The sequence below is a fragment of the Schistocerca serialis genome, chromosome 12 (genome assembly GCF_023864345.2).
Source record: "Schistocerca serialis cubense isolate TAMUIC-IGC-003099 chromosome 12, iqSchSeri2.2, whole genome shotgun sequence".
In the NCBI taxonomy this organism is placed as follows: domain Eukaryota; kingdom Metazoa; phylum Arthropoda; class Insecta; order Orthoptera; family Acrididae; genus Schistocerca; species Schistocerca serialis.
The window spans coordinates 93,397,072-93,424,506 of NC_064649.1; the positions used below are offsets into that span (position 1 = coordinate 93,397,072).

Here is a 27,435-nt window from a genome sequence, read left to right on the forward strand (position 1 = left end):
AAGGTTTTTGACATAGGTCCTCACAAGCGTCTTCTAATGAAACTGCGCACCTGTTGGAGTATCATCACACATGTGCGACTGGATTCGTCTCACAAGGATCACACAGTTCGTAGTATCTGGCGGAAAGATCCTGAGTAAAACAGAAGTACAGGAAATATTCCAAATGATGGATCCATTTTCAAAATTTCGTATTTATTCAAGTACAAATCCAAAATGAAGAAGGTTCATACCAATGAAAAGAGGAAGTTTCAAAGCATTTTCATTATTGCTAGGAAGAAATGCTAACCATTACACTACCACAGCACAATGGTCAACATTGCTGCACGAACTATCTAAGCTGAGTGCCCTCCCCAACACAAACTTCAATTCATTTTCCCTTATATATTGTCACTACTGCCAGGGCTCTCCGATATCGGCAAGCACCCCAGCATTTGGACGTAATGGTTGGTCTTGTACCACTGGTGATCTTATAGATCTTATAATTGTTTCCCTGAGACATTTAATTATAAAATCTATAAGATCACCAATGGTACAAGGACGACCCATTACGTCCAAATGATGTGGAGTGCTTGCCAATATCGGAGAGCCCTGGCAGTAGTGACAATATACAAGGGAAAATGAATTCAAGTTTGTGTCGGAGATGGTACTCAGCTTATGTAGTTCGTGCAGCAATGTTGTCCACTGTGCTGTCGCAGTATGCTGGCACGGTAGCTCAGCGTGTTCGGTCAGAGGGTTTAGCTCCCCTCTGTAATAAGAAAACTGAGTGAACGGATCAACGAACATCCTGAACGGATGTTATCGGACGTCCGCCACGAACAAATTCAACGAACAATATAGAACAAAATGAGATAAAAAAAGTGTAATGGTTAGCATTTCTGCCTAGCAAGCAAGAAGACCCAGGTTCGAGTCCCGGCCGCAGCACAAATTTTAATTCATTTTCATAGTGTTTAATATCAATTTAATAAATTTGACAATTTGTAATTAATTAGGTTTCAATAATTAGAAATGTGATAAATGTTCAATGCTGTCACTGTTGGCTGCACGGCAAACATCGACGCGGTAGCCAAACTGATCCCACACACGCGAAAGCTTATCTGCTGTTAGTGAGTGCAAGGCAGCAGTGGTTCGGTTCCGCAGATCGTTCACAGTGGTTTGTAGAGGCGGGACGTAAACAGCTTCCTTCACATAACTCCATAAGAAATAGTCGCAGGGTGTGAGGTCATGAGAGCTAGGTGGCCAGAAGTGCAGAGCCAGATCCTGAAGCCCTGCGACCGATCCATCGCTGAGGAAGGGAGTCATTCGAAAATCCTCCTCGTACATGACGATGCCTGTGGGGCGGAGCTCCATCCTGCTGGAAAATGAAGTCCTGGGAATCTTCCATTACTTGTTGGAACAGCCACTTTCCAACATGTCCAGGAAAGTAATTCCCATTACAGTTCTTTCGGCAAACAAAAATGGTCCATAAACATCTGTACAGGATACGGCACAGAACACGTTGATCTTCGGTGAGTCTCTTTCGTGTTGCAATGGCGTATGCGGATTTTCCAAATACCATATGCGAACATTGTCTGCCGACTTTTCACTAAGGTGGAACGTCGTTTCATCGCTATAAATTATAAGCTGTAGAAATGAGTCATCCTCCATCTTTGCTAGCACGTAACCACAAAATGCGAGACGCTTCTAATCATACAGGGTGTTTCAAAAATGACCGGTATATTTGAAGCGGCAATAAAAACTAAACGAGCAGCGATAGAAATGCACCGTTTGTTGCAATATGCTTGGGACAACAGTACATTTTCAGGCGGACAAACTTTCGAAATTACAGTAGTTACAATTTTCAACAACAGATGGCGCTGCAAGTGATGTGAAAGATATAGAAGACAACGCAGTCTGTGGGTGCGCCATTCTGTACGTCGTCTTTCTGCTGTAAGCGTGTGCTGTTCACAACGTGCAAGTGTGCTGTAGACAACATGGTTTATTCCTTAGAACAGAGGATTTTTCTGGTGTTGGAATTCCACCGCCTAGAACACAGTGTTGTTGCAACAAGACGAAGTTTTCAACGGAGGTTTAATGTAACCAAAGGACCGAAAAGCGATACAATAAAGGATCTGTTTGAAAAATTTCAACGGACTGGGAACGTGACGGATGAACGTGCTGGAAAGGTAGGGCGACCGCGTACGGCAACCACAGAGGGCAACGCGCAGCTAGTGCAGCAGGTGATGCAACAGCGGCCTCGGGTTTCCGTTCGCCGTGTTGCAGCTGCGGTCCAAATGACGCCAACGTCCACGTATCGTCTCATGCGCCAGAGCTTACACCTCTATCCATACAAAATTCAAACGCGGCAACCCCTCAGCGCCGCTACCATTGCTGCACGAGAAACATTCGCTAACGATATAGTGCACAGGATTGATGACGGCGATATGCATGTGGGCAGCATTTGGTTTACTGACGAAGCTTATTTTTACCTGGACGGCTTCGTCAATGAACAGAACTGGCGCATATGGGGAACCGAAAAGCCCCATGTTGCAGTCCCATCGTCTCTGCATCCTCAAAAAGTACTGGTCTGGGCCGCAATTTCTTCCAAAGGAATCATTGGCCCATTTTTCAGATCCGAAACGATTACTGTATCACGCTATCTGGACATTCTTCGTGAATTTGTGGCGGTACAAACCGCCTTAGACGACACTGCGAACACCTCGTGGTTTATGCAAGATGGTGCCCGGCCACATCGTACGGCCGACGTCTTTAATTTCCTGAATGAATATTTCGATGATCGTGTGATTGCTTTGGGCTATCCGAAACATACAGGAGGCGGCGTGGATTGGCCTCCCTATTCGCCAGACATGAACCCCTGTGACTTCTTTCTGTGGGGACACTTGAAAGACAAGGTGTACCGCCAGAATCCAGAAACAATTGAACAGCTGAAGCAGTACATCTCATCTGCATGTGAAGCCATTCCGCCAGACACGTTGTCAAAGGTTTCGGGTAATTTCATTCAGAGACTACGCCATATTATTGCTACGCATGGTGGATATGTGGAAAATATCGTACTATAGAGTTTCCCAGACCGCAGCGCCATCTGTTGTTGAAAATTGTAACTACTGTAATTTCGAAAGTTTGTCTGCCTGAAAATGTACTGTTGTCCCAAGCATATTGCAACAAACGGTGTATTTCTATCGCTGCTCGTTTAGTTTTTATTGCCGTTTCAAATATACCGGTCATTTTTGAAACACCCTGTACAATGAAGGCCTTCACGACCGGATGGTACTGTTGTTGATAATTCTTCCGGGTTATATGGCCGTGGTCCATGGTATTCCTCTTCCTAACGTTTCGTCCAATACTACGTTGGACATCCTCTGAGGTGTGGCTGGTCCTGCTCAGTCCTGAGTCGGCAGGACTCAGCAAGACCAGCCATACCTCTGAGGATGTCCAACGTAGTACTGGACGAAGCGTTAGGAATAGAAGAATTCCATGGACTACGGCCGTATAACCCGGAAGAATTACCAACAACGAGACGCTTCTCTGTGTCACTGGGGTTGAGAGCGTGCTCAAATTGTAATCGGTAGGGCTTGTACAGCAAACGCCGTCTCACAACTTTCCCTACGTTTGGTTGGAGTATTCCGAGTTCTCGACTGGTTCTGTTGGTAGGTCTACTGAGACTGCGCACAAAACTTCGTTGAATCCGTCGCACATCATCCTGCAACACATGGGGTAGGCCGTGCTTTTTCCTTTGCAAACACTCCCAGTCTGTTCAAATTGTTTAAACCAACGGCTAACGCTTTTCCGAGTTGGTGGTTGAATACCGAATTTGGTACGAAATGCCCGCTGCACTGCAATTTTCGTCTAACTTTTCGCGATTTCACGAACGCAGAAAACCTTGTTCTCCACAGTCGCCATCTCACTCACGACTGACAGTGAAACGGAATGACGGCCCTACTGCCGCGCGAACTCTACGGGCCGCATCTGAAACCATCACCGCCCGCCCATCAAAAACTTTGGAACTTCCTCTTTTCATTGGTATAAAGCTTGTTCATTTTGAATTTGTACTTAATACATACGAATTTTTTAAAATGGGTCAATCATTTACAATAATCCTGTACTACCTGTCGTTCCCCATTGCCCTCTGCTGTTCCTGACCTACATAAAAGATTAACTGCTTCTAATGATTTTCCTGGAATTGTGGAATCATACAATGAAGGGTCTTTCTATCGATCTATTCGCCAATAGGTTACATTTTTTTATGCTGAGGGTCAATTGCCACTTCCTGCTGCAAGCATAGGTCATATCCAGGCCCCCCTACACTTTGCCACAATTTTCTACCATCATCCGTGAAAAGCTTCAGACAACAATAAAAATCATTCGCCATCTATTGTCTGTGTTATGCATTACAGTATAAGGTGACCCCTGAGAAGAAAGTGATTACCTGTGACCAAATGTTTTCTAGTTAGGTACACGGACGGCAGTTATGATTTGTTGTTTTCCAACCAGGTACATGCAATGCGACATCTTAACAGAGAGCAATTTGGAAGGCCGGACTTGCAGGAATAGATCTTTGGTCGTGTAGCTGCAGATGCCGTTGCCTCTCCATGTGTCATCCATAGGTTGTGGGCACGCTACAGTCAATAGACAAGGCGAGTTCGGCAAGGTTGCCGACGTATTACATCCTAAGGTGAAGACCGATATCTAGCCACCTCAACGTTGCGACGTCGTACGGGTACCGCCAGAGCATTGGAGCCGCTGTGTTCTATCAGACTTTAATGAACAAGTCACGAGTAAGGACTGTACTACCCAGATGTGCGGTTCGAGTAGACAAGACAACACCCATCAGCTCGCTTTCAGATCTGCAGTTCTCATGTCACCTGGCAGCTTCGCCACAGGCGAAAGCAGTTGTTCACAGATGAGTCCAGAGTACTAAGCGGTATTTGCCAATGTTGTCCAGAAAACCGACAGATTTCTAAGGTCCTGTGACGTGATGTGAGAAGGCTTCAGTGATGACAGCCATACAGATCTTGTCCACAGTCGCCTTACCGCCACGCAGTACATGAAACAGATCCTGTTAATCCACGTGCTGGCTGCTGCATGCTATGCATTCCTTCTAATTCCAAGGCCTATTTGGCGGGCGTCAGCAGGAATGCGTTGCGAAGCCTCGACATCGAAGTTACGGAACCTAAACCCCATCGTGCACATGTGAGACATGGCTGACAGACGTGTTCAAGGTCGCCCTGTTCCACCATAGACTCTCAGAACTCTCATCGAAGGATTTGAATACCACAGCATGACCTCTGTAGACTAATGCATAGCATGCCACGTACGTGTCAGGCAGTGATAAACGTTCAGTGAGGGCTTACACGTTAGTGAAACACTGTTAATCCCATGAAAAGGACTCAGGATGACAGAATGAATTATTATTTCCACTTTGTAACCGAAACCTGTTGGACATTTCAGTTCTTTTTATGTCAACGATCGAGAATGTAATGCTGTTTTGTTGTAACTTAATATGTGAAGAATAAAGGTATTGTTTGCTTACATATCCAGTCCTCAATTATTGCTCAATGGAGTATGGCAGACGCCCTGACTTATGTTCCATAATTCTTTTGAGGAGTATACAGAGTGCTCCGTTTCAGCGCAGGAATCTCTGGAAGGATAGATACTCAAAAACGACTTTCTCGGGTATGGATTAAGTCAGTGGCTCATGAAAGTAAATACAATGAGACATTCTAAAAAGCACTCCGCCTTCGTGCCAGAAGTGGCCCATCGGGACCATTCGACCGCCGTGTCGCCCTCACTGAGGATGCAGATAGCAGGAACGTGTGGTCAGCACGCCGCTCTCCCCGTCGTTGTGATGATTTTCTTTGACCGGAGCCGCTACTATGCGGTCGAGTAGCTCCTCGCACCCCGAAAAATGACAACAGCGCATGACTGCCCGGATGGTCACCCATCCAAGTGCTTGCCACGCCCGACAGCGCTTAACTTCGGTGATCTGACGGGAACCGGTGTATCCACTGCGGCAAGACCGTTGCCAGACATTCTAAAACGTAAGCAAATATTATTTTCAGCACAACCCTCTTTTTAAATGGATACCCCGCATTATTTCTAATACATTCAATAAAGTAAATGGCGTTGGTTGCATAGCAAAACGTCAGTTACATCCCGAGAAGCGAAGTTGACGGTTGAAATAAAACTAAACACGCAGCTATTGCACATCTCGGGATGCAAGCGTGTTAACTGCACGTTGCTCATAATCGTGATGTGATTAACGTGCGTAATCTTACTTTCACCGATGTCACGAGGGCAAAAGGTAATAATTGAGTTTCGTGTCACAAACTTTGATACGTACATATCGATTACCCTCTGGGAAGTGTTATTTAACTACGAACACACTGCGGAACAACACCGGTCAGTGCGCTAACCAACAATTCCTAAACCGATGGATAGGACGGGGCAGTTCTGTTCAGAGATTTCCAGCGTGGTCGTGGGATTTCATCCCCATGAAACTTTTTTGTCTAGGGACCTGTGAAAAATGTGGTGTACCACAAGCTTCAAATAACAATGGACAACATGAAACCTCGTATTACCGCCGCATGTGCCGCAGTAACACTAGAAACAGAGACAACAATGAGCCGAACATTGTTGGAGCACGCACAGCGGTATTACCTTGCAAATGGCGATCTCTTCGAACATACGTTGTAGCGTTTCTATTGTGAGAAATGTGATTGTACACCGGCGTACATTTGGTGTGTTTCTGAGGAAACGTAAGTTTGTTTCGTAGGTACTACTGCGCATTTTTGTGCAAAAACTCAAGTCTAACCTAATCATCAATAATGTTGAGTGACATGTCCTGTACCTACCATGTACCATTATGTAACTGCTGTTCAACTACGTACAACTAGCATTTAGCCCCTATTAGATCCTTGCTCAGCTATGAATTATGTTTACCCTGACAAGTGATATCCGGTATGTCGTCACCATTATTGTAAAATAAAGATCAATAAAGCACGAACGAGTAATGTCTCCTTATTTTTCAGTGTGTGTGACAGGATGACAGGACGTCTGTATTGTTTCGAGTAAAGAAATAAAGAAAAATGAGAACAGCGCTTGCGCGTCGTAGTAGTCGCGATTACGGGCGACATGGGGTTCACGCTTCCCTCTCGGGATGTGAAATAGTGGACCATTTCATTCATTGCAAACGCCAACTTTGCTTTGCAATTTCTCGGAAAGTCACTGACATCTTGCGATCCAGCGAACGCCATTGTTTTTTATTTATTTTTTATGTTACTGATTACGTAAGAAATAATACGGGACATCAATTAAAAAAACGTAAGTTTATGTCGAAAATAATATTTGATTGGATTTTAGAATGTCTCACAGTACGGGGTGTTAAAAAAGTCCCTCCGCAGTGCTGTATGATTGTTCGCCAGCCTGGGTTACTTCCCTTCAAGTGGGCTCTCCCAACATTCCACTGTTTCGTTTATCTCAGCCAGCGTCAGTAGTATCGTTGGTGTGTGTCGTCACGTGTTGTCGTGAACGTTTTAGTTCCTTTGTTCCTTTGTTTCGTTTCTGTCACTGCTAAAATTGCAACCACTGAAGGACGTGTGTTTTTAGTCGAACAAGTGTTCAAAGCTGGCGGTAAATACATAGTTTCAGTTCGTCACACATTTAAATCAGTTTTCCCGTAGACAACACTCCCACATCCCGATACATTGTGAGATTTGACTAACAAATTTCGAAGTATGGGTTCAGTGACAGATGCACCGAGAAGTGTTCGTGCTAGCGTTTTGTCTGAGGATAAAATACCGGATATTTCCGGAAAAATGTCCATGAGTCCGAACAAGTCAATAAGAAAACTCGCCCAGGAAATCGATGTTAGTGCCGGAACGGCCCACACAGCTTTAAGGAAAAAGTTAGAACTTTTCCCATACACATTGACAGTCGTGCAAGAACTGAAAAATACTGATCATGGCAAGAGACTGCATTATTGTTAATGGTTCAAAAATTTCGTTCAACAAAATTTAAGGGATATCCTTAATGAAATGTTTTTCACTGATGAGGCGTGGTGTCATTTATCCGGGTACATGAATTCCCAAAACTCTCGTATGTGGAGTACTGTAAATCCATTGTGTATTCATGAGGAACCACATCATTCTGTGAAAACATGAGTTTGAATTGCAATTTCTAGAAGTCGGTTTGTGGGTCCCATATTTCTCAACGAAACAATAAACGCACAGCGATACTGCAGTGATATTCTGTACCCATTAATAGGAGAACTTGTGTAAGTGAAATACTGAACGGTTATTTTCAACAAGGCGGTGGAACCGCGCATACAGCTCGCGTTTCAATGTCACTGCTTGCTGATGTTTTTGGTGATCGCATAATTTCACAGGGACTTTGGCCTCCACGATCGCCTGACCTATCACCACCTGACTTCCTCTTCGGGGGTGCAGCGATAGCAACTGTCTATAAAAACCGCCCAAAATCCATCGATGAACTGAAAACTGCAATATCCACTTTCACTGCTTCTGTTACAGAAGCTTGTGTTTGGAAACATGATTAGACGAATTGAATTGTGTATTCAACAACGAGGGGGGGGGGGCACACTTACAACATTTAATGTGAAAATTTGTAAGTAAAAATGAGTATTCAATAAATTAATAACTTGTATTTCACTGAGTTTCATTTCGGTATATTCACTGCGGCATACGGCACTGCAGAGAGACTTTTGAACACCGCGTATTTACTTTCAGGAGCCCTTGCTTTACATTCATACCCGCAAAGTCGTTTTTGAGTATCTATTGTTCCAGAAAAGTCAGAAAAATGTATGAGGGAAGTGAGAGTTGTGTGAAAGTGGGGAGGGAACGTACTGCATGGTTCAAGTTGGAAAATGGGCTGCGACAGGGAAGTGCACTTTCGCCTTTATTGTTTATTATTGTTATGGATGAAATCCTACAGCAAGTATCAGATGCAATTGGAGATCATAAAATGAAAGCAGTGCTTTTTGCCGATGACCTGATGTTATGGGGAAATTGCGAGAAGGAGGTGCAAGAGCAGTTAGATGTATGGGAGGCAACGGCAGCACAATATGGAATGCATTTCTCTGCAAAGAAAAGTGAAATAATTGTCACAACAAGGAAGAAGAATAGGCCAAATGTGGATATAACTTGTGGAGGGGAAAAACTACAAGTGGTAGAGAACTTCAAGTACCTGGGAAGCATGATTGAAAGTAAGGGGGGAAACGCAATGGAAATAAATGAAAGGTGCAGAAAAGCAGGGCAGTTCTTCAAATGCATTAGGGGGCTTATTTGGAGCAAGGAGGTGCCACAGAAATCCAAGGGAATTATATACCGAACCTACTTTGTCCCCATATTGGCATACGGAAGTGAGACATGGGTAATGCACAAAAGCGACAAAAGTAGAATACAAGCTAGTGAAATGAAGTTCCAGAGGAGCAGGTTGAGTGTAACAAGACGAGACAGATTGCGAAATGTGTATGTGAGGGAAAGACTAAAGGAGGAACCAGTACAGGACAGGATAGAAAAATCAAGACTGCAGTGGTATGGACACATGAAGAGAATGGATGAGGGAAGAATTCCAAAGAGGATGTTTGATCTGCACCTGGAGGGGAAGAGGCCAAGGTGAAGACCAAGAGATAGATGGGTGAAGGGAGTGAAGGAATGTGTGACGAGAAGAGGAGAGAACTGGACGAAGGTGGAAGAGGGGGAATGGTGGAAAGACAGAACACGATGGAGAGGCTTGTGTTCCCGACAGACCCAGCCAGTGGCTGGAAACTGTCCAAGATGATGATGATGATGATTGCTCCAGAGATACTTGGGCTGAAACGTTTAAGCGGGTCAGATGGCAGAAGTCATAGTGCAGCAACTTGACGTGGCATGCACTCAACAAGTCTTTGCAAGTCCGCTACCCACGGATTACTTCCCATTAATGTTCGATACGATTGATTTCGGGCGACTTACGTGACCAAACCACTCGCTCTAACTGCCCAGAAGGTTCTTCAAACCAATCGCGAACAATTATGACTCGGTTACTCGCTGCACTCTCACCATAAAAATTCCATTTGGGAGCATGAAGTCCCAAAGGCTGCAAATGGCTCGAAGTAGCTGAATATAACTATTTCCAGTCAGTGATTGGTTCAGCTGGATCAGATGACCTAGTCTGTTCCATGAACACACAGCACATATTATGGAGTCACCACCAGCTTGCGCAGTGCCTTGTTGACAACTTGGTTCCATGGCTTCGTGGGGTCTGCGCCACACTCTAACCCTCCCATCAGTTTTTACCAACTGAAATCGGGCCTCATCTGGCCAGGCCACGGTTTTACAGTCGTCTAGGGTCCAGTCGACATGGTCATGAGTACAGCAGAGTTGCCGCAAGCGATGTTGTGTTGTTAGCAAAGGCACTCGCGTCGGTCGTCTGCTGCCATAGTCCATTAAGGAGAGGTTTACTATCTTTGGCCCGAAAAAAGCATGTTGTCTGAGCATTTTTTTGGTCAAAATGTTGCTGGTATTTCCTCTACAAACTGTAATTTTTTCGACCGGAAATGTCGAAGAGCAAAGGCAGCAGTGCCGCCAGACCGAAACAAAATTTCGATGTAGACCTCCACGCGCGGTATGTCACAGGTCAGCCGGCTCGTTTGAAATCAGAATTGTGTGGACGTTAGTGAAGTATATAAGAGTCTTTAGGAGTTGTACCTCCCTTAAGTTATTTGGACCATAGGAAACAAAATGGCGGCCATTTGAAAAAAATAGGGTTTTTTCATAGATTACTCGACTTCGTCGGCCAAGTAAAAATATTTATAGTTGATGGATCGGAATAAAAGTGGTACAACTCCTACGCAATTTAGTTAGCTCCACCGGAAACAAAGAATCATGTCAATCGGTTCAGTATATTTGAAGTTACCATACCGCGCGATAAAAAAAGTCATTTCGAGAAAAACGCGTTTGAAGTTTTGGCTACATATAAATGTAATATTATGCAACGTACGTTCTATCTGCTACTGCGGGTCCATAAACTAGTCCGTCCTCTTCCTCATAGAGGGCATTCTGCTCGATTTGGGCCATGCTGCGCTGCTTCAGAGCCGCTCGTACGGCCGGTGACAAGCGGTTTTCGGCCGCTTGAATCCGGTGGCCGTCCGAGGCTTGGCAAACTGCGTCGAATAGAGTCCCAGGGTGACGTCCATCGTTGTCATGGTCTTTAAGAATTGCTGAATACGCTTCGTTGAAGCTGTTCACTGCCAGGAAAGTCGCAATCTCCACAGTCTTCGCACCAGAATGCAAATGCTTGGGGGTTAACTTCCAAACACACGCGTTCAAACTTTCATTTGGATTTTGTGTGTTTCCTCCCAAGCACCGGTACAATAAGTCGTTCTCCAAAAGTAAAAAATCTAGTGCGGGAAAAAGGACGATTTCAGTCAGGTGCATTTGTTTGTTTAACCGCGAATAACAAACATTTCCGTTTCGTATTCGGAAAAACCGTTTCAGGGATGGATTCTAAACTCTTTTATGGATCCAAAAATGCAGTTTAAAAATTAAGTGATTTTTTGAACCAAAAGATAGTAAACCTCCCCTTAATGCCGAATTTTGCACACTCCCCTAATGGATACGTTCGTCGTATGTCCCAAATTGATTTCTGCGACTATTTCACGCAGTGTTGTTTGTCTGTTTGCACTAACAACTGTAACCAATCGCCACTGCTCCTGGTCGTTAAGTGAAGGCCATCGGTCTCTGCGTTGTAATGCCTGAAAATCTGGTATTCTCGGCACACACTTGATACTGTAGATCTCGGAATACGGAACTCTCTAACTCCCATGCGTCTAGCTCCAATTACCATTCCGCGTTCAAAATCTTACGTCCCGTCGTGCGGGCGCAATCACATCGGAAACCTTTTCACATGGTTCGCCAGGGTACAAATGACAGGTCTGCCGGTTAACTGCCCTTTTATACCTTGTGTAAGCGATACGACCGTCAACTGTATATGCACACACCACTATCCCAAGATTTTTGTTACATCAGTGTATATTATGTAACTGTCTAAAAATATCTAACAATGGCTGAATATCCTAAGTCCAGCTCTGTGGCGACCAGTCAAAATATTCCTTTCAACACAAGTCTGTGATGCGGGATGTTTGGTACATCGAGGGAAATCTGCTGACGGGGGTTGTGAATTCACGCGTGTTCTGAAACCCGCCGTGGGCGCTCGCATAGCGCGCCAGCTTAACGCGGCTATACACTGCTGCAGAACAAAAAGCTTGCGTTATCGGCGGCCGTAAAAGCGGAAAGCAGGGACGTGGCGCCTTCTCGGTGAGCTTATCTGCGCCTTCCACAACACCGGCGCAACGTTTGCACCTGCGCTTCGGAAAACTCACCGTTCGCTGTTACACCAGCAAGCTGCCAGGCTGCACACCGAAGGACGCGGAAAAATTACAAACACCTCCCGTATATCAAGGATACACTCGTCCTTTAAGTCACCTTAGTACTTTATAGCAAATACGGCAACTAATTGACCTAAATATGCATTGTTACTAAGATCTCTCTTTCCAAGCATTAATCCCTGCTTGGGGGGTCTGCTGTTATGGTTAACCGTATTTTGCGCGTTAATTTTAAGGGGTGGCCGGATGCCCTTCCTGTCGCCACCCCTTCCCCCACACCCTTCCACTGGGACGGGCCATGTGTACCCCAACTGTCTGCGTCTAGCGTAATCCATGGAATAGTGCGAACGTGTTTCAAATGTCTGCGAGTCGTGCAACTGAGGCCGAACGTGGGGACCTGTCCAGTATTCCCTAGGGAGATGTGGGAAACCACCTAAAAACTACATCCAGGCTTGCCGGCACACCGGCCTTCATCGTTAGTCCGCCGCGAAGATTCGATCCGGGTCCGGCGCGCCTACCCGAGTTCAGAAAGCAGTGTGTTAGCGCTCTCGGCTACCCTGGCGGGCCACGCATTATTACAAGGTACACTACTGGCCATGAAAATTGCTACACCAAGAATAAATTCAGATGATAAACAGGTATTCATTGGACAAATATATTATACCAGAACTGACATGTGATTACATTTTCACGCAATTTGGATGCATAGATCCTGAGAACTCAGTACCCTGAGCAACCACCTCTGGCCGTAATAACGGCCTTGATATGCCTGGGCATTGAGGCAAACAGAGCTTGGATGGCGTGTACATGTACAGCGGCTCATGCAGCTTCAATCCGATACCACAGTTCATCAAGAGTAGTGACTGGCGTATTGTTGCTCGGCCACCATTGACCAGACGTTTTCAGTTGGTGAGAGATCTGGAGAACGTGCTGGCCAGGGCAGCAGCCGAACATTTTTTGTATCCAGAAAGGCCCGTACAGAACCTGCAATATGCGGTCGTGCATTATCCTGCTGAAATGTAGGGTTTCGCAGGGATCAAATGAAGGGTACAGCCACGGGTCGTAACACATTTGAAATGTAACGTCCACTGTTCGAAGTGCCGTCAATGCGAACAAGAGGTGAACGAGACGTGTATCCAATGGCACCCATACCATCACGCCGGGTGATACGCCAGTATGGCCATGACGAATACAGGGCTTACAATGTTCGTTCACCGCGATGTCGCCAAACACGGATGCGACCATCTTGATGCTGTAAACAGAACCTGAATTCATCCGAAAAAATGACTTTTCGCACCCAGGTTCGTCGTTGAGTACACCATCGCAGGCGCTCGTGTCTGTGATGCAGTGTCAAGGGTAACCGCAGCCACGGTCTCCGAGCTGATAGTCCATGCTGCTGCAAACGTCGTCGAACTGTTCGTGCAGATGGTCGTTGTCCCACCGATTCCATGTTCTGCTAACAGTCATTAGATCTTGAACAACGCGAGGAGCAATGTTGAGATACGATAAACTGCAATCGCGACAGGCTACAATCCGATCTATATCAAAGCCGGAAACGTGATGGTACGCATTTCTCCTCCTTACACGAGGCATCACAACAACGTTTCACCAAGCAACACGGTCAATGAGAAATCGGTTGGAAACTTTCCTCATGTCATCACGTTGTAGGTGTAGCCACTGGCGCCAACCTTGTGTGAATGCTCTGAAAAATTGATCATTTGCGTATCACAGCATCTTCTTCCTGTCGTTTAAATTTCGCGTCTGTAGCACGTCATCTTCGTGGTGTAGCAATTTTAATGGCCAGTAGTGTAATTATTATTATTATTATTATTGTTGTTGTTGTCTTCAGTCCGAAAAAAGGTAGTTGAAGCTACTCGCATGGGACATTCCGTTTCGGATATCGTTATGGAATGCAATATTCCGAGAACCACAGTGTCAAGAGAATGCCGCTAGTACCACATTTTAGCCATTATCTCTCACGACGGGCAACGCTGTGGTCGACGGCCTTCGCTTAACGACCGAAACCAGCGGCCTTTGGGTAGTTGTCGGTGCTAACAGACAAGCAACATTAGATGAAATAATCGCAGAAATCAATGTGGGACGCAGGACAGTGCGGCGAAATTTGGCGTTATTGGGCTATGGCAGCAGACGATCGACGCGAGTGCAGTTCGCAACAGTACGAAAGCGCCTGCAACGTCTTCCGTGGGCTTGTTTCCATATCGGTTGATCTTAGACGACACGAAAACCGAGGTTTGGACAGGTAAGGGTCGATTTCATTTGGTAAGGGGTGATGATCCGGTTAGATTGGGGCGTAGACACCAAACCATGGACCCAAGTTGTCCACAAGGCACCGTGAAAGCTGGTGGTGGCTCCGTAATAGTGTGGGATATATTTACATGGAAAGAACTGGGTCCTCTGGACCAACTGAACCGATCATTCTCTGCAAATAGTTATATTGGCTTCTTGGAGATCATTTCCAGCCATTTTTGGGCTTTATGATACCAAATTACGATTCAATTTTTATGGATAACAATGCGCCATGTCACCGGGCCATAGTTGTTCGCAATTCGTTTAAAGTACATCTGGACAGTTTGAGAGAATAATCTGGCCAACTAGCTCGCCCGACATGAATCCAATCGAACATTTATGGGACATAATCAAGAAGTCCGTTCGTGCACAAAATCTTGCTCAGTTCTTCAGTTATGGACGGCTATAGAGGCAGTGGTCCGACGCGATATTAGGAGTGTCCCGTGAGTTTTGTCACTTCACGTCAGCGTTAAACGCTTAAACAATAAAATTAAAACTGAGCGTATATGAGATTTCACCAATAATTTTATATATATAAGTAATTAAAAATCACAGAATTAATGTGACGTTTGGCTTTGTTTTTGGTCGACCGAAGTTGCGATTCGCAGGATGTTCAGAAGGTATTCATCTGAGACTTTGGTTCTATTTTTACGCTTTGTGTGCTTTACTCTAGAAAATAACTGTTCACAAACATTTGTGCTTACAAACGAAGATTTCATACGTAGCGCATGACTGTGCAGAAGGGGATAATGATGGATAGGTGTGACTTGTAAAAGTTCAAACTATTCTTTTAGATGGCTGGCCGACTGCAACAATATGCATTCCACCTAAAAACCGACTGGCAACATGCCCTCACATATACAAAAAATTTTAATATTTTTTCGAATATTGTGAAATATATTTCCAAAATCTTCGCAAAATGTTGCTGCGTGTTTCATCTTGTCTTTAGGGTTAGGTTTCTGTTTATCATATCTTTTCACAATCGAATTTTATGGATGACGGATGCTCATATACTGATATTTGTATTGGGCCTCATGCGGTCCAAGTGGTGCCGTAAATTTCTTTTTCTCCGATTCTTTTCAGTACCTCATTAGTTACGCGATCTATCCACGTAATGTTCAGCATTCTTCTATAGCACCACGTTTCGAAAGCTGAAAGCTTCTATTTACTCATTAGCTAAACTGCTTTATCGTCTACGTCTCTACAAGCACACACAGATTTTACTATCCACCCAAAATTTGGACTGCATTACGCAGTTCCAACATTCTTAACGATTGCGCGCACGCTCACCAACAGGTCAACAATTGACCGAGCAGTGAGTGTGCCGTGCCAGGGACAGAACGGCGCGGTTGACACAGAGTAGGGATGGCTCTTATCCCTCAAACAACTGATTTTCGGTAATATCGGTTTTTTGCAACGCCAGTTTACCCTGAGTGTTAGAACAACTCTAAAAATGGGTTTCTGAAACAAACTATTTTCGGTTTTTTTATTCGTATTATTTCCTGTAAAAAACATAGAAATCGAACAAAGACTGAAAAAATTTGAATTCTTTTTTCAAGGTACGTAGGAACAATATATTAAACAGAATAAGCAAATAAAAGAAAACTTTACCATCCACCGTTCTCTGCATTTCTCGGGAAGTGATGATATGGTTGTATATTACAAAACAATCACCAGTGCTCTGCACTGATTTTAATTCTTTACACCCTGCTCCAAAATCATTTCATCGCGGATCAAACCACTGTTGTGGCGTAACAAGACAGCTACGCCACACTGAAGTAGCCGAAAGGCACGCGTTATTTCAAGGAGGCTAGATAGAGGTCTGAAACAGGATACTTATTAATGTTATAAAGAAAAGTATGTAGCTGCTAGAACACTTAACTTTTATATAGTCCTTTGGTATACAGCATTCTTGGTGATACAAGTGAGACTCTATCTTGAGGTACATGCAAGGTTACAAATGGCGCCTTCCTAGGTCGTAGCCATGGACTTAGCTGAAGGCTATTCTAACTGTCTGCTCGGCTAATGAGCAATGCATGCTAACTATCTGCTCGGCTAATGAGCGATGCTTCGTCCGTGTAGTCGCTAGCAATGTCGTCCGTACAACTGGGGCGAGTGCTATCTCGTATCTCGAGACCTGCCTTGTGGTGGCGCTCGGTCTGCGATCACACAGTGGCGACACGCGGGTCCGACATGTACTAAATGGACCGCGGCCGATTTAAGCTACCACCTAGCAAGTGTGGTGTCTGGCGGTGACACCACAACCACTATTTGGACATTATTCATAATCAGTGACAAATGGTGGAAACTGAGGTTAAAGAACTCTGCTTTTCGTGTTACTATGTCCGCTTTCAATGTCTACAAGCAGACAAGGGCGTATTAGGTAGACACAGGCTACTTTGATTGTGTACTACGAATGAATTGTTGTGAAGTTTTTAATTTATTACTCTTACCTCAATTTCTTCCTCATTTTTATTTCCTAGAAATGACAGACAAATAATTCATCTATTAAATAAATGCAGAATTGTACTTCACTGCTTCGTAAAAATATTTCCCAACTATGGTTGACACCATTCTACAGCACAACGGATATCCAGGAACGAGAGTGGGAAACTACGATACACAACAGGTGGGTTCAAGTCTAGCACACTGGACGTGCACGCGCACCTTAACGCCAAGACGAACGGCAACAGGAGCATTATTGTCTTGGCAATGCTGTATTAATCCTCCATTATAGGTAACTGTCGCTCGTTTTTGTCAGCATTGTTATTAACCATGGAGTGGGCGCGTAGGGTACACCTGTCACCCAGAGCTTTTGCATTGTGATTATTTCCGTTATGCTTAAAGGTGCAGCGTTCCCACGCTCAGTGCCTTTCCAATGGGTGCATTACTGAAGATCCATTTACAGCGAACGTCAGTTGGACAGCTAAACAGAGAGCAGCAGGACGTTCAAGTGAGTTGGGGTATAACTGTCCACCACGCGCCTGTTTCAGGACGTTGAAGTGAGTTGGGGTATAACTGTCCATCACGCGCCAGTTTCTTAAGGTAGGTGTTTTCTTTTTTTAAACATTTTTCATACTAAATTCGTTGTAAGTACAATATTTAACATTTTTATTATTCTGAAAAAATACCTATGTTAACTAAAGTGATTACTTATGCAGTCTTCAACATGTACTATACTTTACAGAAACTGATACTCATAAACATTTTTTTTATTTTTATTTTAGTGATGTCAAATCCAACGAAAAGAAGTGTGGATGTGCCTTCCGAATGTGAAATGTGGGTGAGGTGGCTCGAAGAAGATGCAGAGAGTGATGAAAATGACGTGTTTGATTCTGAAGAATCTGATTCAGATGAAGATGATCAACTAATGGGTAGCGATCGTGATACTGAAATTGAACACACTGCAGTGAATATGATAATAAGAACAATGAGTCTAGTATTTCCTATTATCTTGGGGAGGGCAGTAAAACAAAATGGTCTCTGTCTTTTCCTAAAGGAAACGAGAGAACAAAGTCAGAACATTATAACTCATCTGCCTGGCCCCAAGATGCAAGCATCAGCAATACTTTCTGAAGATAAGTTATCTTTTCTTCGACAGTAGTGTTTATAAAATTATAGTTAAATGCACAAATATTTATGTAAGAAATTTGAAAATTTAATTTCAGAGACATGTGCAGGTTAGACTCACTGATGAGACTGAAATAACAGCACTTTTCGGCTTACTCTACCTTACAGGAACCCTAAGAAGTTGTAGAAAAAACACTAGCATTCTCTGGGGTAACTCTTAAGGAAACGGCTTAGAATTCTGTGTGAGTGAAAAAAGATTTTAATTTTTCTGAGACGTTTACATTTTGATGACGTAAGGAAGACTTCGAAAAGAAATTGATAGTAAATTAGCTCCAATTAGAGATATTTTTGAGACTGCTATTCATAATTTTTCAAAACACTTTGTCCCAAGTGAATATTTGACTGTCGACGAATAGTTACTTTCTTTTTGAGGAAAATGCCAATTCAGACAGTATCTTCCTGAGAAGTCCGCCAAATACGACATTATGACTTCTGCTTTGGTAGATGTTAGAAATGCCTATATGTTCAACTTAGTAACTTATGCTGGCACTTAGCCAGCACAATAATTCTCCTACAGATGTAATATTGAGATTAGTGGAACCTGTCAGCGGGTCTCACCATAACATTACTGGTGACTTCAGTAGTATGCCACTGGCTAAGAGACTACTAGAAGACAAGGGACTGACACACGTTGGAACGCTCCGGAAAAACAAGATGGAAATTCTCAAAAAGTTTTTACCTAATAAGCAAAGACTTCAATTTTCTTCTTTGTTTGGCTTCCAAGAGAATTGTACGCTAGTTTCATACTGTCCTAAAGTTAATCAAGCTGTTCTCTTCATATCTACATTGCGTCATGATACCATTGACAAAGATACAAGAGATTCACTGAAACCAGACATTCTAAATTTTTACAATATGACAAAGATTGGATGGAATTGATTTACTTGATCAAATAATTAAAAAAAATGATGTGTGTGGAAAATTCGTAAGTGGCCTATGGTTGTTTTCTATAATTTACTAGTGTTTCTGTCATGAATGCACTGTGCATATACCGAGCAAATTATAGAACACCTAAATAATTGAAAAGAACGGAGTTTCTGCAGAGGTTGACCTGGGGAATGATGAAACCTCAAATTCAGTACAGATCTGCAGTCTCTCAAATTCCCATAGAATTACGGCGGCAGCACTTGCTCTACTGGACATAAATTCAACAGTTATATCACAAGACGATCCCAGAGAAGGTTCCAAAGGACGCTGTTACGAGTGTGGACGGCAGAAACACAAGACACTAGATAATGGTGTCATAAATGTAAGAGGTGGATGTGTTTCCCTCATTTGCATGCCGTATGAGTAAACTGTCTCTGAAATAAATTACTAAAATATTTTTTTGGAAATTTGTGTTTTACTTCCATCCCTATACATATACAAATATAGAAAAAGCAACTAAAGAACATTTGATGATCATTTCAATAAACAGAAATCGGGGGGGGGGGGGGGGGGGCAGGAGTCCCCGAAGCGCCTAATCACGGAACGATACAGCACGCACCTACTGCAGGGTTAAAATAGCACTGATCTTTTTTCGCATTTTCTATAATAACGCAATATTTCAAAACATTGCAAATTATACGACTAAAAATGTGCAAATTATACGACTAAAAATGTCCTTTTTTAAGAAGGATTTATTTAAAAACGAAATATTTTAGCATTGCTGCAACGGCTAGCTGATATTTGCGTTTTTTATTCGGTTATCAGTAAAAAAGGCCCAACTGCTATAACTGTGACCAAACAACTACCGAAAACTATCGGTTATTCAGAACTAGAATACCGGCACCGGTTTTTCTCATCCTTAACAGTGAGGCGATACGATTCATTGTAACATAAATCGCGCGACAGGACCTTATCGGTGCGACACGATACGAGAAGCGATCTGCGCCACGGCAAACATGGCAACACGAATCACGTTTCTAGCTCAGTTGCAATCATGAACTATTCTGAAGAGAATGTTATTGCGGCTTACGAATATCTAAAGCTAAAAAAACTGAAAAGGTAAAGAGAGTACTGGATGCACCAGTACAACGCTATCAATATGAAACATTTTCAACTGTGTTTTCTCGTGAGCTCTCCCAACACGAACATAAATTTCTTGAATACCATGGAATGCGTCCAGAGAGATTCCACTTTTTGGAGCAACTCTGAGAAATCAGAACCCATATTTTCGACTTGCTATTTATTCTGTTGAGAAGCTGATAACAGTAAGATAAGTTCGTGCTGGTGTTTGAGTGATGTTAAAATACGTCTATGAAAAGTTTATTTTTAGTAAGACCAATTATACAATGTGGTACATATACACTAATTAATAAAGCTAGGAGAGTATTTGTACAACAGTTCAATTTCGCCACGTAATGTATAATTTAGCTTGAGGTGTACTGAGAAAAAATGTTTAAGGATTAAAAAAGTATCAGTCATCATCAATGGCGTAGCAGTGCGTAGTAGACAATGTGTTTGAAAAATGAAGGAAGCCCGTGACGATAATAAAAATTCCAACGTGTGCTTGGCTTCGCCCAAATGCTCATTCAAAAGTAACAGACCTGTCACAAGGATTCCTGAAATAATGGGGCATAGACTGAAAAACATCCAGTCAGCATCCTTAGCTAATGACTCCCACTCTCCTTTCATTTCAGTAAATTTTTCATTCCCAGCTTCGGGTGTACCGGCAGCAACCGAAAAAGAGAAACACGAGGCAGCTCCGCACTCCGCATAGCATGCAACAACAGCCTAGCGATGGGAAAAACCAATCAATTAAAAACAGATAGCCAGCCGGTGTGGCCGTGCGGTTAAAGGCGCTTCAGTCTGGAACCGCGTAACCGCTACGGTCGCAGGTTCGAATCCTGCCTCGGACATGGATGTGTGTGATGTCCTTAGGTTAGTTAGGTTTAAGTAGTTCTAAGTTCTAGGGGACTGATGACCTCAGAAGTTAAGTCGCATAGTGCTCAGAACCATTTGAATTAAAACAGATACCAGTATTTTAGTTCTGAATAACCGCTGTTTTGCGGTACGTTTTTGGTCTCGGTATAACATGTATACCGAGACCAAAAAAGTACAAAAAAACAGTGGTTTTTGGTCTCATTTACAGCACTGAGAGACCTAAGTCCAAACAAGGCCCCGGGAGTAAGGAACATTCCATTGGAACTACTGACAGCCTTGCGAAAGCCAGCCCTGACAAAACTCTACCATCTGGTGAGTAAGATGTATGAGACAGGCGAAATACCCTCAGACTTCAAGAAGAATATAATTCCAATCCCAAAGAAAGCAGGTGTTGAGAGATGTGAAAATTCCAAAAAGAATATAATAATTCCAATCCCAAAGAAAGCAGGTGTTGAGAGATGTGAAAATTACGGAAGTCTCACTTTAATAAGTACCGGCTGCAAAATACTAACGCGAATTCTTTACCGACGAAGGGAAAAACTGGTAGAAGCCGACCTCGGGCAAGATCAGTTTGGATTCCGTAGAAATATTGGAACACGTGAGGCAATACTGACCCTACCACTTATCTTAGAAGATAGATTAAACAAAGGCAAACCTACGTTTCTAGCATTTAGAGACTTAGAGAAAGCTGTTGACAATTTTGACTGGAATACTCTCTTTCAAATTCTGAAGGTGGCAGGGGTAAAATACAGGGAGCGAAAGGCTATTTACAATTTGTACAGAAACCACAAGGCAGTTATAATATTCGAGCGGTATTAAAGGGAAGCAGAGGTTGGGAAGGGAGTGAGACAGGGTTGTAGCCGGCCGAGGTGGCCGAGCAGTTCTAGGCGCTACAGTCTGGAAGCGCGCGACCGCTACGGTCGCAGGTTCGAATCCTGCCTTGGGCATGGATGTATGTGATGTCCTCAATTAGGTTTAAGTAGTTCTAAGTTCTAGGGGACTGCTGACCTCAGTCCCATAGTGCTCCGAGCCATTTGAACCATTTGAACAGGGTTGTAGCCTATCCCGAATGTTATTCAATCTGTATATTGAGCAAGCAGTAAAGGAAACAAAAGAAAAATTCGGATTAGATATTAAAATCCATGGAGAAGAAATAATAACTTCGAGGTTCGCCGATGACATCGTAATTCTGTCAGAGACAGCAAAGGACTTGGAAGAGCATTTGAATGGAATCTTGTATCTTGAAAGGAGGATATAAGATGGACATCAACAAAAGCAAAACGAGGATACGGGAATGTAGTCGAATTAAATCGGGTGATGCTGCGAGAATTAGATTAGGAAATGACACACTTAAAGTAGTAAAGGAGTTTTGCTGATGATGGTCGAAGTAGAGAGGATATAAAATGTAGACTGGAAATGGCAAGGAAAGCGTTTCTGAAGAAGAGAAATTTCTTAAATCAGGTATAGATTTAAGAGTCAGAAAGTCGTTTCTGAAAGTATTTGTATGGAGTGTAGCCATGTATGGAAGTGAAACAAGGACGATAAATAGTTTGGGCAGAAAAGAATAGAAGCTTTGGAAATGTGGTGCTAAGAAGAATGCTGAAGATTAGACGGGTAGATTACATAACTAATTAGGAGGTATTGAACAGAATTGGGGAGAAGAGAAATTTGTGGCACAACTTGACTAGAAGAAGTGGTGAGTTGGCAGGACACGTTCTGAGGCATCAATGGATCACCAATTTAGTATTGGAGGGCATGCGTGGAGCGTAAAAATCGTAGATGGAGACCAAGGGAAGAGCAACAAACATATGGCACAGAAGTTGGTACAGCATTGCCGACACAATAATGTACACAATGTGGCAAGGCCTATTGGATGCTATGTGTGTACATGGACTGTATGAGACTTGCCGTATCTGGTCTCATTAGATGTATTACAGAAATGGCACCAGCCCTAACCAAGTATTTTATCAAGTGCCCTACCAATAAATGAAGAGCAATGCCATGGAGTCGCAAGACATTTAAAATACCTTCACTGATTTCAGAAATAACCTCAGAAAAATGTAGGTGTCTTTAAAGAAGTGTATAAGGCGGGGGAGAGCTGTGTAAACCAACACTACACGTGACCACCAATAAAATGTTGGTTCTACAATGTTCGATATTGTCAGTTACTACCCACTGTGTTATGTCTATTATTTTACAGGTATTGTGTGATTTTTCTTTCAAGAAATCTATGAGTACGTAGCGTACAAACTGCCAGTGACTGTTACAATTTTCTTCTTCTTATCGTCCATACTTCCTAATATATAAACTACTTTCGAGGTGCCAAAACGTACTAGAATAAATGAAATGTCTATAAAACGCCACACGGTACAATGTACTTGTCGCAATTGCTGAAATCCATCGTCCATGGCCTCTGTCCTAAGCCGGCCGTTGTGGCAGAGCGTTTATAGGCGCTTCAGTCTGGAACCGCGCGACCGCTACGGTCGCAGGTTCGAATCCTGCCTCGGACATGGATGTGTGTGATGTCCTTAGGTTAGTTAGGTTTAAGTAGTTATAAGTTCTAGGGGACTGATGACCTCAGATGTTAAGTCCCATAGTGCTCAGAGCCATCTGAACCATTTTTGAACCTCTGGCCTGCTGAGGAGCATCGCAGTCCCAGGTCCATGGATAAACCACGAAAATTCGTTGCATTATGCTACACAAACACATCCGGCCTACAAGTAGATCAGTGAGATTAGATCCGATGGGCAGGTCGTCCACATTAATGGGAAACGATGGACTTCGGATCGGCAGACATGGCCTGCGGTTTTGGCCCATCGTGGAAGTCCACTCGAGTGGCCAGCAATTCACCTGGCACAGACACCATGTTGTTGAAATGAGACCGCAGTGATCAATCCATGCGACAGCTAACTTCCGCAAATACTCTGGAATCGATACTAATGAGGATATGCAGCAATTCACCATAAACATGATCGCTGAGCCGCAGACAGGCACATAAAAAAGACAAGCACAGTCTCACAGCTAAACTTTCGGCCATAGCCTTTGTCAGAAAACGAGAGCACATGTACAATCACACAGTCTCTCAGACACGACTCGTGCACACTTGACCGCTGTCTCTGGTCGTTGCGTCAATAATCTCCGAAAATCAGATCCCCCCCCCCCACCCCGCCCTCATCCGCAGCTGCTAGGCTAGCGGCAAAAAGTGATGGCAGCACTGACTGCAAGCTGAGGGGAGGGGTAGGATGGGGAGATGCAGTAAGAATGAGGAAATAGGGAAGCAGCGCCCAGCCAGCGACGACGCACGATATCTCATAAACAAATCTACTGAGACAAAAACGATATTTTCCCATTTTTTTCAAATTTCCCTGTTTTCCCTGCCCTCCGTCATCAGGCCATAAGTGGCCCATCGGGATCATCGGACCGCTGTCATCCTCAGCTGAGGATGCGGACAGGAGGGACGTGTGGTCAGCACACCGCTCTCCCGGTCGTTATGATGGTTTTCTTTGACCGGAGCCGCTACTATTCGGTCGAGTAGCTCCTCAGTTGGCATCACGAGGCTGAGTGCACCCCGAAAAATGGCAAAAGCGCATGGCGGCCCGGATGATCACCCATCCAAGTGCTTGCCACGCCCGACAGCGCTTAACTTCGGTGATCTGACGGGAACCGGTGAATTCACTGCGGCAAGGCCGTCGCCCATAATTTCCCTGACGCGTCTGAAATTCCCTGACATTCTTTGATTTCCAGAACTTGGGGCAACCCTGAATGGTGGATTTGCTTTAAAAGATGAAAGACAGGAGAAACCACAACAAAGTTGCAACATCATACAAACAGAAAATTTAAAACTTTAACAATTGATTCACAGTTTACAATAAAAGTAGAAAGGAGCTTATCTGCTGCCTGTGTCTACATAATACGCCTCTATCTGCTCGTAGCCCTTGAAAATGACCAAATTAGCACGAAAAATTTTACTCCAAACTCAGTTTTTCACCTTCGGCACTGATTATTCGTAATATCCAGGTGGTGGTATGATCCTCAATTACAACATGATTTTTGAGCAGAGATAAAAAAAAATCAGAATAAATGTGGTCTGTAGTATTCGAACACTTATCACTCTCCGAGAAAAGCAGCGAACAGTGGACAGATTAATTTGTCTTATTTGCCTATTCAATGTCATATTTCAATCTTTGTTCGATATATCTGGTTTTTTTTTCTCAAGAAATAATAGGAATAAAAAAATGAAATTCGGTTATTACAGAAACCGGGTTTTAGAGCTGTTTTAAGACTCAGTGTAAACTGCCGTTGGAAAAACTGATATAATCGAAAACCGGTTGTTTTGGCGATAATCGCCATCCCTACAACAACTTTTGTTTCTGGCTGCCAATCTCCTCGCGGACAACCTGCAGTATCTCATGAAGTCCGCCCCTGGTAGCTGAGTGGTCAGGCCGACGGAATGTCATACCAACGGCACGGGTTCGACTCCCGGCTGGGTCGTAGAATTTGTGTTGTCATCATCATCATCATCATCATCATCATTTCATCCTGATCGACAAAGTAAGTCACCAAAGTGGCGTCAACTCGAAAGACTTACACCAGGCGGTCTACCCGATGGGAAGCCCTAGCCACACGACATTTCCATCTCACGAAGGCGACACACAGCGGGTCACTTCATAAATGCTGTTGATGTGTAATGCGGAGCGTTGTTGGAAGCTGCCACCGCGAGGTATGACGGAAATGCGAGATGCTCTGTCGACAACTGAACTACACCAGACGACGTGTTTTCTACCCCGAATTTAAACTCAAATACTAAGCTAACCACAATTTCGTTATGTGCAATGTATCCGAGAAAACGGAGGTCAACAATCTGCGGCATAACTAAAATTATGATCGCTTTGTTCACGGCGATTAAAGCTTATCCTCTATGAGCAAACTCAAGACAGAAAAAAATTCGGTTTCAACACTAAAAACAAACTGTAATTTCTCGATGTCATTGGTTATCACAAACTATCTCCACACTGGCTACACGAGCTGTCGCGTTACCAATCGATGAACGGTACTCGTTGACACTGGGTTACAGACAGCAGGTGACGAAAGCAAATTTCAAACGAAAAAGGAATGATAGAAAGAAAAATAACAAATTAAAAATCAATATGGTAATGAAAATGACATGACAAAGTATTAGAAATAGAAGATAATTTAAACCAATTAACTGAATACAAATAAGAATCTATTTTAATTTGATTCACAAATTAAAAATTTCACTATTTTCGACGAAGCTCGAACTTACGATCTTCTACGTGTTACAGTTGTACGCTAACGACTGCGCTACGCAACAATGTAGTATAACTATTGTGACCCAGTCACAAAGAAGAACTGCAGCCTTCAAAAATTCGGCTTCACGCAACATCGTGCGAAGCCCATCTAATGTAATCCGATGTCTGTGGTTATCATAACTGTACATTTGACGCGGAACTGCGTCTTGTGCGAAAGTATCCAGTAGTGTTTGCTTAGCACTGCGTATGAAACGTATTTTATTAGAATCTTGCGCGTGGTGTTTGTAGGTGAGTGGTGAAATATGGCCAGACAAGGATTTGGAAGTCAACTGACCAATTGTTGTGGCAGTTTGGCAACGGTGGATGGTTCGGCGTGATGTTGAGCACTCCGATTGGAGGTAACCAGCTCCAATGCCTGTAGTATCAAATGGCAAGTAATTTTAATCGGACTACAGTTGATGACTACTATGAATCGTCATTTTTGGATGATACCAGCTTTTCATCCCGAAGCACATACAAAATTACGGGTTCAGTTATTATCCCAAGTATATAGAACATCAATAAAATTGTAGGCATATCAATCAAATTTACATTCTCTTCCAAGGAACAACGTCCTTATTTTCTCCTTGTAAAGTGTTGCAAGTTTGTTGTTACCTCCTACAGGTTTTAATATTTTAAAGCAAATGGAGCACTGTACTTCACTGCTACCATAATTAGTAAAATATTTCCAAATTAGGGTTGGCAGAGCCCGCGCTGAATACGGTGGCCGAAAAGCAGTGACCAGTTTCCCGGCCCATCCACACCGGATGTTATAGTTCTCCACCGGGCATGGGTGTTTGTGTTGTTCTTAGTGTATGTTAGTTTAAGTAGAGAGTAAGTCTATAGACCGATGACCTAAGTAGTTTGTTCCCTTAGGAATTCACACACATCTGAACATTTTTGAACCAGTTTTCGTCCAAAGCGCTGGGCGAGTTTAGTCTGTTC

General features: G+C 43.5%; 1 protein-coding gene and 2 pseudogenes across 3 annotated transcripts in view; all 3 read right to left on the reverse strand.

Annotated features, from left to right (window-relative positions):
• Window positions 1–27,435, reverse strand: part of LOC126428092 (aminopeptidase N-like) — a 332,543-nt gene that overhangs the window by 211,811 nt on the left and 93,297 nt on the right. The window lies entirely within an intron of this gene.
• LOC126428605 (5S ribosomal RNA) lies at window positions 5,904–6,021 on the reverse strand (annotated as a pseudogene).
• Window positions 24,758–24,875, reverse strand: LOC126428525 (5S ribosomal RNA; annotated as a pseudogene).